Source organism: Bos taurus, chromosome 8 (genome assembly GCF_002263795.3).
Source record: "Bos taurus isolate L1 Dominette 01449 registration number 42190680 breed Hereford chromosome 8, ARS-UCD2.0, whole genome shotgun sequence".
Taxonomy (NCBI): domain Eukaryota; kingdom Metazoa; phylum Chordata; class Mammalia; order Artiodactyla; family Bovidae; genus Bos; species Bos taurus.
Window position 1 is genome coordinate 9,239,020 of NC_037335.1, and position 16,854 is coordinate 9,255,873.

Below are 16,854 nucleotides of genomic sequence, written 5' to 3' on the forward strand. Positions count from 1 at the left end.
CCCCCAGCAGCACCAGCTGTGAAAACTCTCCATGCCTCAATCTCCACATCTTTAAAAATAAATGATGCTTGCTGCCTCCTAAGTTGGAGAGGAGCATAAAGAAATGCTACATGGATGTTTTAGCACAGTGCTTGCCACACAGTGGGCTTCCTGGATGGCTCTGTGGTAAACAATCTGCCTGCCAATGCAGGAGACGTGGGTTCGATGCCTGGGTCGGAAAGATCCCCTGGAGAAGGAAATGGCAACCCACGCCAGTGTTCTTGCCTGGAGAATCCCATGGACAGAGGAGCCTGACAGGCTACAGTCCATGGGATCTCAAAGAGTTGGACACGACTGAGTGACTAAGCAGCAGCAGCTGCAGTCAATAATGTGGCAGAGGAGATTTCAGTGTGGGTGGGGGGTAGACTCAATTTTACTGACTCCAAAGCCACATTCCCTGCAGGGACTCTGAAATATGGAGGCTAGCTATATCACTTCTTTATGGGCATCTGCATCACCCCAAGTCCACTCAGCCAACGTTCACGGGACATCAACCATGTCCAAAGCATTGGGCACTAAGTGTCAACAGTGGGGAATTTTAACCACAAAGGCTGGGCAAGTTTGTTTACACCCAGCCAGTGTGGCTGAGGTGCTAATGACCCCGGGATGGGGGACGCAGAACAGCCTACACGCACTGATCAAACGAAGACTTGTTTTCTGTTTCTGCCTTTGGGGGTTATCTAAGGGATTGGCAGGTCTTTAAATCACTCCAAGCTGCTTGACCATGACGCCAGACCTGCTACTGAAAACACTCTGCCAAGCGTGATGCTTGTTTATCCAAACAAGGTTTAAAAAAATCTTTCCTTCAATTTCCACTCTATTTCCTAATCGAGAAATGCATAATCCCAGGAGAAAGCCAGCTCTCATTTCTCTTTTTCTGTCTCTCTCCCCCCACCCACCCACTCTGTCTCCTTCTGTCTCCCTTGATCTCCTCCCTCCCTCCTTCCCTCTCCCCACACCCCCTCCAGCTTTTATCATTTTAAGCTGTATGCATGCCATTCTTCAGGGGATTAAAGTCAAATTTAGTCTCCTGCAATTGTTATTACCTACCCCTTGGCTTATGAGATGCATTTGCCTGCATTTGTAATGCATCAATAACTTCCACTCTCCTCCACTTGTAAACAATGCATTATATTAAATAGCCTGTGTCTAGCCTTGTACTGAAACAGACGATAAATTAGGACTTCCAGTTCTTGGTTTTTACTGATTCCTAAACCTGCCAGTTACATGCCTGTCCGCCCCACTGAACATTCTCTCTAAAGCTGAGAATGCACAAAGCCCTTGTTCATCGTTCTCCTGTCTCCATCACTGCTGCGGGCTGTCAGTTTCACACCACCAAGCAGATTGTAATTGGCAGGATGAGGTGCAGAAATAGGGAATGGTTCGAATATGTGGTTCTCACCACACACACACACACACACACACACAGTCTTTCTGGCTTATGATATTCTGCAAATTTAGGGACGGATATGTGAAGATTCTAATCAGAACCCACGAGGACTGCCCTCATTCGTTAGCCCATGGGTTGGAAGCAGAGAATGGGAACACGGTGTAATCAACACCTATGCCATCCTAAGCGAGGATGCAGAGCAGAGCAAGGCCTGCCGGATGCGGATCCCGGATGGATGCTGCTCTGGGAATATGCCCCGCTGGGAGCCAAGCTCTGGTGCTTTGTTGGGCGGCTGCCCTGGGATCTGAAATCTGCAAGCTTCCTGAGAGGCGTAACTGTCTTGCTCATCCTTGAGTGAGATCCAGGAGCAAGGAGCAGAATCTAGCTTCAGAGAATGTTAGGTAGTTTTTGAGGATCTTTTCCTTCCAGGAAATGAAAAGTCAACATCAATCATCTCCTGAGGTATATTCCAACGTCCACCACTTTTATACAAATCCAAGTCTTGCCCAGTTGGATCACTTAGAGCAGGGTTTCTCTGGACTTCCCTGGCAGTCCAGTGCTTGGGACCTTGCCTCCTAGTGCAGCAGGGGTGGGTTCAGATCCAAAAAAATCAAAACCTAGAAACAGAAGCAATATTATAATAAGTTCAATAAAGACTTTAAAAATGGTCCACATCAAAAAAAAAATCTTTGAAAGAGCCTCGGCTTTTTCCAGTGATATTCTAAACAAGATAATTCTTTGTAGTGAGGACTGTCCTGGGCATTTTCAAATGTTGAACAGCATCTCAGGCATCTACTTACTAGAGGCAGGGAGCAACACATCCTGATTCCAAGACAATCAAAAATGTTTCTAGACCTTGCCGAATGGCCCCTGCAGGCAGAATCAGCTTTGGTTGAGAACTGAGACAACTTACATTTAGTCCTGACTTCTGTCCAAAGTTGAAATTTTTCAGACCTAATAAAAACAAGAGCGTTCCTCTACTCCTCTGATTCTTAAAGTGTGGTGCTCCTGACCAGCATCAGCTAGAAACTTGTTAAAAATGCAAATTAGGGAGCCCCACCCAGATTGAGTCAAAAACCCTAGGATGAGGCCCAAGCATTCTGTTTTAATAAGCCTTCCAGGTGATTCGGACTAGAGTTAAATGTCGTGGCAGTCTGAACATGAGCTGGAAAAGAATTCCCAGACATGGAGTATTGCAGAAAGGAGTGAGTTTACTAAGAACAGAGAGCAGAGATAATTTGGGCGCTGAGAGCCCAGTGGGTCGAACTCCTGAGAGATCAGGGAGAGTCAACAGGACACTGTTAGGACAGCGGGTGGCTCATGGAAGAGCCGACACTTTTCATGGGTTAGTAGCCAGGAAATGGCAACCCACTCCAGTATTCTTACCTGGGATTCTCCAGGAGAATCCTGGTGGGGAGGAGGAGCCTGGTGGGGTGCCGTCTATGGTGTCACAGAGTTGGACACGACTGGAGTGACTTAGCAGCAGCCAGTTTTTATAGCCTCAAGACAGAGAAAATTCCAGCTGAAAGAGTGGCCTTAGGTGACAGGTTAGGATGCTATAGGGTGAGTACTGGGGGCAGGCATTTTTGACTAATATGGGATCAGGAAACCTGCTGGTGATAATCAGGGGGGCTTTTGGCAACAGTTACAAAGGGGTTGTCAGTTCCGGAGATGACCTCCTTTCTGGGCTCAGCTTCTGTGGCCCTAGAGCAAGGCCTCACACTTGTGGCCTTGGCTCAGTCACTTCACTCATATCCAGCTCTTTTCGACTCCATGGACTCTAGCTCCTCTGCCCATGGGATTCTCCAGGCAGGAATACTGAAGTGGGTTGCCATTTTCTTCTCCAGGGGATCTTCTTGACCCAGGGATCGAACCTCTTACATCTCCTGCGTTGGCAGGCGGGTTCTTTACCACTAGCACCACCTGGGAAGCCCCAGCCTCCGGACAGGACTCCACGTTAAAGTTTGAGAACTGCTGTGCTATTTCAACACTCACCCTGTACAGATAGAAACACTGAGACACGGAGAGGTGACGTTACCGCCCCAAAGTCACGCACTGTAGATTCAGATTCAGATCTACTATAGATTCAGATCTGCTGCTGCCCAGACCTTTACTTACGCCATTTGAGAGATTGCCTATTGATTAAGCTGAGATTGGATTCCACTGCTTTTCTGTCGCGACTCCCTTGCAGCTAGCAGTAGGGGTCTGTGGCAGCGCCCATGGTGTGAGTGTGGGTCTGTGTAGGTTTGCAGGTGATCTCTATGTTTGTGTCTACATGTGTGCCAGCCCTGTGTGTATGCAGAAGTCCACAAAGGAGACAGGGTAAGGTTCCCATCAAGTGGCCCGGCTAGGGCTCTCAGGCCCCCGTCTCTGAGCACAGGATCAGTAACCTGTGACAGCCTCTGGCAGCTTGTCCTGCAGTTTGAGGGCCAGTGGCAGGCGTGAATTTTCTAAGGCAGACTTCAGCAGGCAGAAACTGATATGTCCCTTCTTTCAAATGGGATGACAATGAAAATTCATCTCTTGGCCTTCCAGGAAACACATATGTTAATCCAGGGTCAATAGATTGACTACTTTTGACTGAAATTCAAACAGCCTTTGTGATTTTTTTCCCTCACAGAACTGATCAATTGCTAGAATGAAAAACAGTTATTTTTACATTGGGTGGACAGAGACCCTGGCCCCTAGTCTTGTGTGAACATTAATAGTTTGAAAATAAAAATCAGATTTGGGGCATGGGCCACCAGTTCTCCTTGCTTGGCCCTGCAATAAACCTTTCTCTACTCCAAAAATTATATGTATCAGTTTTTCTAGGTCAGAAGAAGCGCTGAACCATTGTCCAATTTAAATCCTGATTTCAGTCAAGCATAGATGTATTGGGGCAGAGGGGCTTCCCTGGTGGCTCAGTGGTAAAGAACCCACCTGCCAGTGCGGGAGATGTGGATTCTGTTCCTGGGTTGGGAAGATCCCCTGGAAAGGGAAATGATAACCCACTCCAGTACTCTTGCCTGGGAAATCCTATGGACAGAGGAGCATGGTGGGCTACAGTCTATGAGGTCGCAAAGAGTGGGACATGACTTAGAGAATAAGCAACAACAACAGATGTATTGGGGTGGCCGTAGAAGTGTATTCAGGACAAAGGATGGCTCGGGCTGCAAATTCACAACAGTGCTTGAGAGAGAAACTGGACCCCTGGCTGTAATAAACACGGTTACCTACTTACATTCAAAGAATCTCTCTTTGACCAAATTTAACCAGGTTTCCCTGAGCCCTCTGCTCAGCTAGGCCCAAACTTGGGCTTCCATCTCTGTCCTTATAGATCCAGTTTTAGCAGGAATCCTGCTCCATCAGTTTAGAGTGAATCCCTACCTTCAATATCTGATCAAATTTCCTTGTCCCCACCAAGCCCCTGAGTGATATCCCCTTACCCCGGCCTGCCTTCAGCAATGACCCTGTGAGGTCAGTTTAGCAAGAACCCAGCTCTTCCTGATGTTTTCTTTTAGTAATTTTCCTTCCACTGACCTCCCCCATCAACCCTCCTCCTTGGTTAGAAATCCCTACTTCTCCTTCTTGTTTTCAGAGCTGAACCCAGTCTCTCTCTCATCCTGCAAAACCCCACTGTTAATCAGCTGTACCACAATACAAAATGTTTTGGGGGTTAAAAAATAAATATATAAATGGAATTTAAAAAAAAACCCACTGTAATAACCCCTTTGAATAAAGGCTTCCTTATCGTCACCAACAAGTGTCATGAATAATTTTTCTTTAACAGTTCACATGTCGGTCATGATTTATCCATTGTGAATGAAACAGGCTCTTCCTTGATGGATACCTGGGGTGGGGAGGAGGGCTGGCCCTTGGACTTAGGTTCTGGTAACAACTATGAAAAGCTTGGCTGTGGAGATAAGATGAGGCCACGCTTCTCTACCCAGGCTTCCCTGGTGGCTCAGTGGTAAAGCATCTGCCTGCCAATGCAGGAGATGCAAGGGATGTGGGTTTGATCCCTGGGTCAGGAAGATCCCCTGAAGTAAAAAATGGCAACCCACTCCAGTATTCTTGCCTGGAAAATTCCATGGACAGAGGAGCCTGGTGGGCTACAGTCCATGGGGCCACAAAGAGTTAGACATGGCTGAGCACACACAGACACAAACACACACACACTTCCCTATCTAGGACTCGAGACTTCTCTGAGCCCCTCGAAATGGAAAGATTCCATTTCTGGGAAAGGATCACTCAACAGATCTGCTGGGAGAGGCCCGAGAAGAAATGGGTCAGATCTGGAAAACTAAATGGTACATTGCTGCTAAGTTGCTTCAGTCGTGTCCGACTCTGTGCGACCCCATAGATGGCAGCCCATTAGGCTCCTCTGTCCCCAGGATTCTCCAGGCAAGAATACTGGAGTAGGTTGCCATTTCCTTCTCCAATGCATGAAAGTGAAAAATGAAAGTGAAGTCGCTCAGTCGTGCCCGACTCTTAGCGACCCCCTGGACTGCAGCCTACCAGGCTCCTCCGTCCATTGAATTTTCCAGGCAAGAGTACTGGAGTGGGGTGCCATTGCCTTCTCCGAAATGGTACATTGGACCATATGAAATGACCTTATAATAAAAAATGGTAGAAAGTTGGCAAGTTCCTGGGTTCAACGTCATAGCTGTCTTGAGTCTCTCAATAGCTCATTGTGAATACACACTGGGTTTTCAAGGACTCAAGGCATGTCTTAGGAGAGGGAAGGAAGAGGACACAGATGGTGTCAAAGGGCTTAAAATCAAATTCAGGGCTCAGAAAACTGAGTTTGCTCTTGCCTTACTCCTCAGTTAGAAAACTCAGAATGCAGATCTATATTTCCCCTATAGCTGCTGATTTTACAGGGAAGTTTTCTTAACACTAGAAGTTATATCTTGATTTAAGTAAAGAAGAAAATGGTGGTGTCTAGTGATAATTTTCACTTATTAAGTATGTTTGTTTATTTTTTAAATCATTTCTATTTCTGGCAGGTGAAAGCCATCTATAAGAAAAACAATGGAAGGGATAAATGAGGAATTGGAGATTAATAGATACATGACACTATATGTGCAATAAACAACAAGGACCTACCTCCTGTTAGAGCACAGGGAACTATATTCAATATCTAGTAATAACTTATAATGAAAATAATCGGAAAAAAGAATAGACATGTTTATATGTATAACTGAATCACTTTGCTCACACCTGAAACATTTTAATAAATCAACTATACTTCAATTTAAAAAATACAAATGAAAAATAATACAAGGAAGAAAGAAAGAATTGGGCTTCCCAGGTGGCTCAGTGGTAAAGAATCCACCTGCCAATGCAGGAGACACGAGTTTGATCCCTGACTGAGGGATCACACATGCTGAGGAGCAGCTAAGCCCATTGCTGTTGTGGTGGTAGTTTAGTTGCTAAGTCGTGTCCGATTCTTTGAGACCTCATGGACGTAGCCCACCAGGCAAGATTTCCCAGGCAAGAATACTAGAGTGGTTGCACTTTTCCTCTCCAGAGGATCTTCCCAATCCAGGGATCAAAGCCACATCTCCTGAACATATATATTATATATTTTATATATTTATATAAATATATATATTTTAAGGAATAACTACAGCGGTCAACCAGCTGTATCCAGCTGTCGCTGGAGAGGATGAGCGCCCCCTAACGGAGCAAACAATTACAGATATTCCCCTCCATCAGGCACAGGGCAGGTGGGAGGTCAGAAAAGGATTCCAGAGTTTCCTTCCATTGCTCCAAGTCTCAGATTCTTCCTTAAGTCATATTCTAGAACTTGCAGGAAAGAAGAAGCTCACATTACCTGAGAATCTGGACCAACACCTTAACGAAGTGATGCAGGATAAATATTTAAGGCTGATGGAAATGCCACACTTGGAGCATATGAACAAGAGCCCAGTTTACAGTGGTGGAGGAACTTGATATATTCCAAGAGCTTTCACTCATTGTATGTGAATTATACATTAATACTGATGTGAGTGAGGTGGGGTGGGCCGCGTCAGTAAACAGGTGAAGCTAGTTGCCTCATAGGAGACTGAGGTGAAATGGATTTGTGTTATACAAGAACTCCCCTTGATGCGTAGAGGGCTTAATGTTGCTACGGAAAGTCTGGACTCATGAGGTTTGAACCATTCAAGGTGTCCTGACAAGCGTCACATGAGACAAAGATGAGGATACCTACTCACCAAGAGAGCTGGGTTGTCGTGCCAAACAACTCAAAAAGCTTGTGACTGAGATGCTAAAGACGAGTGGGTCTGACACCAAATCAGCTGAACCTGAATCTCATGGGAATCAAGCCCAGAAATCTGAATTTCCACAAATCACCTTCCCCACCCCATGACACTAGTTGAGATATTCCTAGGGCCATTTAAGATATACCAGGCAGGACTTCCCTGGATTTCCAGTGGTTAAGACATCACCCTTCCAATGCCCAGTGCGGGGACGCACAGGACTGATGAGGTTGGGGTACTAAGATCCCATGTGCCACACAGTGAGGCCAAAAACTAATAAGTGCTCAGAAATTTTAGCTGTAATTATTTACTATCATTTATGGGAATCAGTAATATACAAAGCAAAGTGGGGAAGGGTGAAAAAAAGAACAGGGAAAAGAACAAAATAGGCCCCTACTTTCAAGCAAATTACATCTAGTGAGGTTACATTTCAATTTTTCCTATAAACTGCTCAGGAAAAAAATCTCAACTTTCTTTCTGGGGTCATGAAGGTGCTACCAGCCTGAGTCAAAACCACATCAAAACCCTTGTTCAGAAGTCACCTTTATAAGCCAGAGGTGGGAAATCTTCTTGGAATATATATGAGCCCAAAAGCTAACTCTCCTTTGAACCAGACTAGGTAAAATGAGTGACTTTAAACCAGGCTAGGTAAAATGAGTGACTTTAAACCAGGCTAGGTAAAATGAGTGACTTTAAACCAGACTAGGTAAAATGAGTGACTTTAAACTGCCAAGTGTTGGCCAAGAGTTTACCAGCCTTTGTCCTACCCCTCACACTGAGCTTTTGCACCAATGTGTTTGATATCTGAAAGTATTACAGCCTTACGAAACATACAAGGGTGCTCTTGGCTACTGTTTATGGATGGCCTTCAAATTCCCCTTTATGGGATGGTGGCTCCCAGGACCCTGTATATATGCCAACTATAGGAGAGCAGGGGTAAAGAGGACCTTCTCAGACCAGGCCCCATCAAAACCCATCCCCTTGGGACTTCCCTGGGGATCCAATAGTTAAGATTCCCCGCTTCCAATGCAGGGATGCAGGGGGCACGGGGTGCAATCCCTGGTCAGGAAACTAAGATCCCTCACGCTGTGCGGTGTGGCCAAAAAACAAAACAAAAAAAGAACAGAAACAAAAACCCCATCCCCTCTGAAGAAAAAAGGATCTTCCCAACGCAGGGATCAAATCCAGGTCTCCTGCGTTGCAGGTGAATTCTTTACCATCTGAGCCATCAAGGAAGCCCACCCACTATAAAAGCACCTCTGATTCTATAAGGTTTCTTATTCATTCTCTGTGCCAAGGGAGGAATATCATGAGCAGCTGTTTTTCAGAATTATAGCTGATTCCAAAGTCATATCTTGGGGCTCCAACTGCACAATGCCTCAGAGAAATCACTCCATCCAAACTAAGCCAGGGAAAACTTAAAAGCTTTACCCCTGCCCTCAGCTGAACTTCTCCTTTACCTGTGTCCATTCTAGAGATAAGCAGAGAATACTTCCATAGTTGATATAAAACATCCCAAAACCAATTTCCCCTCTTTCTGATTCGAAGTCAATTGGAGTTGATGAGCAAGAGTTTTCATTCAAAAGTCCTCTTAGTAAGATTACAGACTTCATAGAGCATAACTGTAAGTGACAGCTACTGAATAAGCTGAAATAAGAACTTAATCACCTTTGCTAACTATGTCGAGAAGAAATTTACGTCAAGAGTTTCTAAGGAGGAACAAGGGGCTTCCCTGGTGGCTCAGTAGTAAAGAATCCGCCTGCTAATGCAGGAGACATAGGTTTGAACCCTGGTCCAGAAAGATCCCCTGGAGAAGGAAATGGCAACCCACTCCAGTATTCTTGCCTGGAGAACCCCATGGAGTCTAGCATGCAGTCTAACTACAGTCCATGGAGTCACAAAGAGTTGGAAGCAACTTAGTGACTGAACAACTACAAGGAGGGAGAACAATGGTTGGATAATCCATCAGATAAGTGGCAACTCTTTTAGAGGAGAGTTATAGCAGTGCTCTGTGGTGACCTAAATGGGAAGGAAATCCACAAAAGAGGAATATATGTATGTGTGACTGATTCACTTTGCTGTATAGCAAAAGCTAACACAATTTTGTAAAGCAAATATACTCCAATACAAAAATTTTTTTAAAAAGAGAAGAGTTATGATGCCTAATTTGGTACAGTGATTTTTACGGGTAGTTCTTTAAATTATTGATGCCACACCTTACCTCCAGGCCAATTAAATCAGAATTCCTAGGGGCTGGGCCAAGGCAACAGTGTTTTTTAAAAGATTCCCAAGTGGTTCCAGTGGGCAGCCTGGGTTGAGACCTCCCGCCTTAGTTAACAGAAGTCACTTACCTGAGGTAAATGCTGCTTTTAAAAGTTTGACTTTTTCCCTTGAGCACCAGACAAATCATGTTGATTAATTAGCATTTTCCAAGCAACAGCAATGACTTAAACTGCTGCTAATGTTCAGACCATGGAATTAGACATGACTTGTAAGGCATCAGATTCATCTCCCCAGAGAGAGGGTTGAACACGGATTTCCGAGACCTAGAGCTTGGCAGACAAGAACCAGAGACAGGCTGACCTTGGCTGAGCAAGTACCATGAAAGAAACAAGACGGAACTACAAACTCATGTCTACCTTCACTCAAGTATTTATTAAATGTGCCCAACACTATGCTGGGGTAGAGAGAGTCTGAGATTAAGAGAATAGAAAATGATGCCCCTATAGGAACTGACAGGCTAACAGGAAGGAAGAATTGGAGACAAAACTTTGCTGGCATACAAAATGTAACTGAAGTTCACAGTCAGTGCCTGGGGAGCATTGAGGAGCAAAGAAGCCTTGAGGTAACAGATGAGGACTCCTAGAACAGGTAAGCATGAGATGACTCTAAAAGGGTGGGTGGACGTCTGCTAGATCAGTGGGGTCCACGAGCTGTGCCCAAGTGAGGAGGTGCATGACCATTTCTGGAAACAGCAAGAATGATAAATAAAGCTGGAAAGATAGGCAAGGAGCAGAAGATAAAGACCTGTATGTCATCTAAGGATTTGGGGTTTAACTTTGGAAGTGATGGAGTTTATGGATGGATTTCAAGTAGGAAAGTGACAGGATCAGGTTCACAGTTAGAATGTTCATCCAGCAGTTTATAGAGCCTTACCCCTCAAAGCGTGGTCCACAGGTCAGGTTGACATCAAGATCACATGGGAGCTTGTTAGAAGTTAAAAAAAAAAAATTCCATTCCCATCCCAAATGTACTAAATCAGAATCTGCATTTTAACAAGCTCCGCAGATGATTCATACACAAATTAAAGTTGGAGATGCATAGCTAAAAGGAGAAATTTTCGTGAAAAAGAAAGGTAAAATTTTAGAAAGACCAGTTAGGAGGCTTTGGTAATGATTCGTTATACCACCCTTTGAAACAGTTCTTTAACAAACACCTACAGATAGACCCTCATCCGAAACATCCAGTCAGTAATGAAACACTCAAGCAACACTTGTATAGACAATCTGAATTTTTTTTTCATTTCTCACCAGATTAGTCAGAATCCTAAAGACACTACTATAGCATGAGAACCACAGGTTGTATACACTGGAATATGCAGTGCTGCTCATTGTGGAATTTCAGGTAAAGTTTCAGCAGAAGGGAAGAAAAGTTCCTTTAATCTAGTTTTGACAATAGGTGTAGCAATGAGACCGTAGCCTTTCTCTCTTTATTTCAAACACCATGTGTAAGGTGAACACTATCTCGGTAGTGGGGAATCAGAGACCTAGATGAAAATCAGTTGTGAACTTTAAAATTGCTGCTTGGCTATGCTGAGAGATATATAAAGAGAGACAGAGACAGAGAATCTGAAAAGAGATATGAGAGGCTGCGGGTCTTGACGAGGTGGCCTTTGATAGAGATAACTTCCTCTCTTTCATTATAGGAAGTAGTGACAACGGGACTAAGCTGGGTCTTCCCCAAGGCACTCCTTTTCATCGGAAAATAGCCTTCCCGCAGAAGTGAATCTTAAAGAATTTGAAAGAAGAAGTGTGCTCTACTAGGTAAGAAGTAGGGGGGTCAGAAGGACAAACAAGCAATTAGTCTATATATAAACACAAGTGTACCTTATCCTTAACAATCAGTGTGTTATTGAATGGGGTATACCTTTGGACTGGGGTTAAATTAACCTATTTCAAATCCACTCTGGGAATTTGCTATTTAAAGGAATCCTTTGTAAAGTAGATAATCACTCACTAATGAAGCTTTTGTTCAATCTGGAGTTCTATGAAGGTGAAGTTCCCAAACACACCGTGATTGGAAAATCACCCCCACAGACGTCCAGTGGAGGACAGCTTGTCTGTATGCCACAGAAATGAATTCTATAAAGAAAGCCTAGGGAACCCACCCTTGAAAGGAGAGGAGAGTACTATCCCCGAGGCAAGTGGATCTGTAGATATAATAACACATAACTTGGTGACTAGAAGAAAATCTAAGACTCGAGGGTCAAGCGAAGTAGGTGGAAGACTGATAAGAGCAGATGGATTAGTAGACAGTATATTGGAGGCAACAGAAGAAAGGATGAGTGAACACAAAAAGTCTGGGGGTTGTACCTAAATTATGATTAAATATTTCTTTTACTCATCTCAAGATTTATAGTGCTGGTATCTAGAACGTTTCAAAATTCTCTTAACACGACTAACTGAGGAGTATCTGTGAATTCCTAATTAGCTAGAGAGACATTCTGGGTGAGAGCAGTGTAATACAGAAGCAATTTTATCAAGTGATCTCGCATATCCTGAGTCTAAGGGATGAAAGGAGATGTTCTTCTGTATTAGACTTCTTGGAATGTCTTCACAGAAGGAACTTGAATGACAAATTGAAAGATAGGCAAAAAATAAAAGGTGGGCAAAGTTTGGTAATTTGATAATAGGAAAAATGAAACAGAATTAAATGTATAGTTCTTTAAAACTCTCTTTAAGTTATCAAGCATAAGTCATGAACTCCCAAATAGAAAGATATATCCATTTATAAGCATGGTATAGGACTCCAAGACAGAGCCCAGGATGAGCAGATAAGAACCAAGTACACTCCTCTTCCCAAAAGTCATCTAGGATCAACCTCAGAACCTCACACTTTCTATAAAGTAGAATGCCCCCTTCCTATAGGCGAAGGCTGAATCAGCAGGAGGTTGGGAGATACAGAAGCACCAGTCCAGTGAATCAAAAAAGAATTCCTGGGATGAAAAAGAAATTCAAGAGATGGGCCAGTGAAAGGGTCAGAAAGGGGTTAAGTGGCGTCAAAAGAAGTTCCATTTAGATTTCAACCAAGATCAGTACCAGCTATTTCTCAAAAGCTTTTAAGACTTCGTGTAACTTAGCAACTGACCTATGTTTGTTTTTTGTTTTGTTTTTATCCAAGTCAGTTTCTCTGTAGTTAATATCAGAAAAAAAAAAAAAAAAAGGTGTTTAGGATTGTCCATTTACTGAGGGATGAGAGGTAAGGGGAAAAAATATGTGACAAGACAGGAGAGCAAAAAAGTTGAGTAAAAGGTCTAATTCTTGGAGTCCTGAAAAGAAAAATCAAAGCCTGGAGGCATCTCTGACATCCAGATGTGCTCTCAGGTGAACTGCCCCAGAAGACCCTTGGTGGGACAGTTCCTTGGGATACTTCAGAATTTTATTCCTCACTTACCTGAAAGAGCAGAACCAAATCACGTGATCAGTCTTCCTAGATCCCCTGTGGTGTCCCACATTGAACCAAGTGGACTGGAAAATAAGTTAAGCTCTCTCACAGTTGATCTGGGGTCCCACAAGAATTCTTAGCCTTCCATCCCCACCAGATTCCTGTTCTCCCTTCTTAGCAAAGAATATTTGGAAATGTCATGGCCAGTGAGTTCTCCCACTGTCAGGCATAAATTACTGGAATGGTACACACACACACACACACACCCCCCTTGTCCTCTCTTTTTGCTGCTGCCATGCTGTGGCAGTTGCAGGCACAGCACCCAGGTTTCTCACTAGCTCAGCTGCATAACATGAAGTATCAGCACCACCCTGGTGGACAGCTCACAGCAGGTCCCTCTGTGGAGCTTGTTTTAGTAATACATTCAAAATTCCCAATAAGGCAAAGAAAGCAAATGTCCTCATATGCTCAGCTGCCCCTTTCTGTCTGCCCTGAGACAGAGCCAAGAAGTTCTGTGATCCCCTCTTGGCTTAAGGAGGGCTCTTGCAACTCCCTCCAAGATGTCCACAGAGCTCTTCATTTTAGAGTTAGACACCTGGAGGTAGGTAGTTATTTTTCTACTGGGTTAGACTTCAGTGATGCCACCAGCAATTCTGAGTCCATCTTTCCATTCTGCCATCCTTAGCTTGTTGGGTTTTTGTCATCTAACAGTCTCAGGATAACTGCACCTGCTCCAGGCATCACATCTGCATTCCAGAAAGACAGAAGGGAGAAGGGATGTGACTCCAGTTCACTTTATTAGGAAAACAGGGTTTTCCTTGAAGCATTTAGAGATTCTCATTTAGGTTGATCAGTACTGTCAGATGACACTTCTAGCTGCAGAGGAGTCTGGGAGAATGAGTATTTAGCTTTCTCACCCTTTTATAGTCAAAGGAGGCAAGACAGAAGTTAACATGTCTGCTGTAAGCAAAAAACATAATCATATAAGGCAACTTCCTCACCTATAAAATGGAATAATTCTAACACCTATTTCATAGAGATAGTATGAAGCTATATGGCATGGTTCCCACAGAATACAGGACAAACAGACACAGCCCATTCCAGGACAGGCACTAGATATTTCACAGTCATCATAGGAGGCATGCAAGCAAAACTCTGGGTTACTAAGGGACGCTGATGTCTATAAAGAACTTTTAAGACAAGAAAGGTACACATCTTCCCTGGTGGTCTCACTCCAGTATTCTTGAGTTACTCACTCCAGTAATCTTAGGCTTCCCTGGTGGCTCAGACAGTAAAGAATCCACCAGCAATGCAGGAGACCTGGGTTTGGCCCCTGGGTTGGGAAGATCCCCTGGAGAAGGACATGGCAACCCATTCCAGTATTCTTGCCTGGAGAATCTCCATGAACAGAGGAGCCTGGTGGGCTGCAGTCCTTTGGGTTGTAAAGAGTTGGACATGGCTGAGTGACTAAGCACACACTGGTGGTCAAGTGATTAAGAATCCGCCTTCCAATCCAGGGGACGTGGGTTCACTCCCTGATCTGGGAAGGTCCATGTGCTTCAGGACAATTAAGCCCAGGCACCACAACTCCTGAGCCCATGCACCTAGAGCCTGTGCTCCAAAAAAGTAGGTCCCTCTTGCTGCAACTAGAGAAAGCCCTCAGGCAGCAATGAAGACCAATGCAGACAAAAATAAAAATATCAACAAATAAAACTTTTTTAAAAAAACAGATGTTCTTTAAAGACAAAACCCCCATTTAAAAAAAGTAATAGGGAGCTTGAATCTTCAGGCCTCAGAGTACAAAACAATTTCTTTTTCAAAAGGTTGATAAATTTGACTACAATAAAATTAACATTATCCCTAATTTGCAGAGGAGAATCTCAAAGAGGTTAAGTAACTTGCCCAAGATTACATAATTAACAATATTCATGACAATAGTAGCTATCACGCATGGAATACCTAGGGCATGCATGCTCAGTCGCACAGTCATGACTGACACTTTGCAAGCCCATGAACTGAAGCCTGCCAGTCTCCTCTGTCTATGGCATTTCCCAGGCAAAAATATTGGAGTGGGTAGCCATTTCCTTCTCCAATGGAATACCTAGTATATACATACATTACATGTAATCACACAACAATAACCCCTCAAGACTGCTGTCATTATCCCTACTAAGCTAATCTGGCTGGTAGGTCAGGAGAGCCAGACTGGGAACCAAGGGCTGTCTGGTTTCAAGCTCTTCCTGTCCCACTTTAATGTGGTCTATACAGGGGACTTCTACTTCTAGAGATGGGACTTGAGGAATGATCAAAAATAATGTTCAACCAGGTCAGTTTTGGGACTTGCACTTTCAATAAACAGATCAAACTAGTGCAGCTGAGCCAAGAGGGCTATTCAGCCTAAATTATGATGAGGAAAAACTTTTATACACCCTTGCCTAGGTTAGTTAGTAAAGAATCCACCCACAATGCAGGAGACCCTGGTTTGATTCCTGGGTCAGGAAGATCCACTGGAGAAGGGTTAGGCTACCCACTCCAGTATTCTTGGGCTTCCCTTGTGGCTTAGCTGGTAAAGAATCCACCTGCAATGCAGGAGCCCTGGGTTCAATCCCTGGGTTGGGAAGATTCCCTGGAGAAGGGAAAGGCTACCCACTCCAGTATTCTGGCCTGGAGAATTCCATGGACTGTATAGTTCATGGGGTTGCAAAGAGTCGGAAACGACTGAGCAACTTTCACTTTCACTTGTCTGGTAGCCCACTGACAAACGAGCCGGGCTTTCAAATCTGGAGCCCATCCACCCACCACCGATGCTTAGCCAACTTCCCAAGTGTCCTGCAGCTTCTTCTCACCCCTCAGGAAGAATCCTCCTACTTAAAAGACACCCCCTCCTGCCACGGTCCAACCTAGTGTAGCACCTGAGATACCCCATAGAGGGGACCTTGAAAAGTGGCCATGTCTCTGGGGGATGTCATTTATGCTGAGTTCATTAGAAATTAATTTGATTCATTCCCTTTTTAAGAAATGATCATCTAAGAACACAAAGAAATGGAACCTTTCATGGGTTGCATATTTTTAAAAGAAGAGGGGCACTAGCTTAAGTAAAATCGGAAGAGCACTGGGTGGAGAGTCCAAAGCCCTGGGTTCTGATTGCAGCTGTGCTTCTCTGTGGATTACTTTTCTCAGCTGCATGAGCTTCAGGTTTTTTATATCTCAGGTCCTGGAGTGGCAATGTTGCAGGAAGGGGGACCTCTTACAGGGCCCAAGAGTGGGCTCTTATCTAACACTCAGAAATTAACTGTCCAAGGAGACACATGTACTGACAAAGGCAGAGACTTTGTTGGGAAGGACTGTCCACGGGGAGAGCAGGAGGATAAATGGATCCAGCAGGACTGCTCTGCCATGTGGCTTGCAGTTTCAGGTTTTTATGGTGATGGGATTAGTTTTCAGGTTGTCTCTGGCCAATCATTCTGACTCAGGGTCCTTCCTGGTGACACAGGCATTGCTCAACCAAGATGG

At 44.2% G+C, this 16,854-nt stretch overlaps 1 long non-coding RNA gene across 2 annotated transcripts in view; it reads right to left on the minus strand.

Annotated features, from left to right (window-relative positions):
* Positions 1 to 1,877: 1,877 nt before the first annotated feature.
* Positions 1,878 to 16,854, minus strand: part of LOC132345920 (uncharacterized) — a 30,382-nt gene continuing 15,405 nt past the window's right edge. For both annotated transcript variants that reach the window (XR_009495506.1, XR_009495507.1), the window contains exon 5: positions 1,878 to 2,046. This is a non-coding gene — a long non-coding RNA (uncharacterized lncRNA). The remainder of the gene's footprint in view (positions 2,047 to 16,854) is intronic.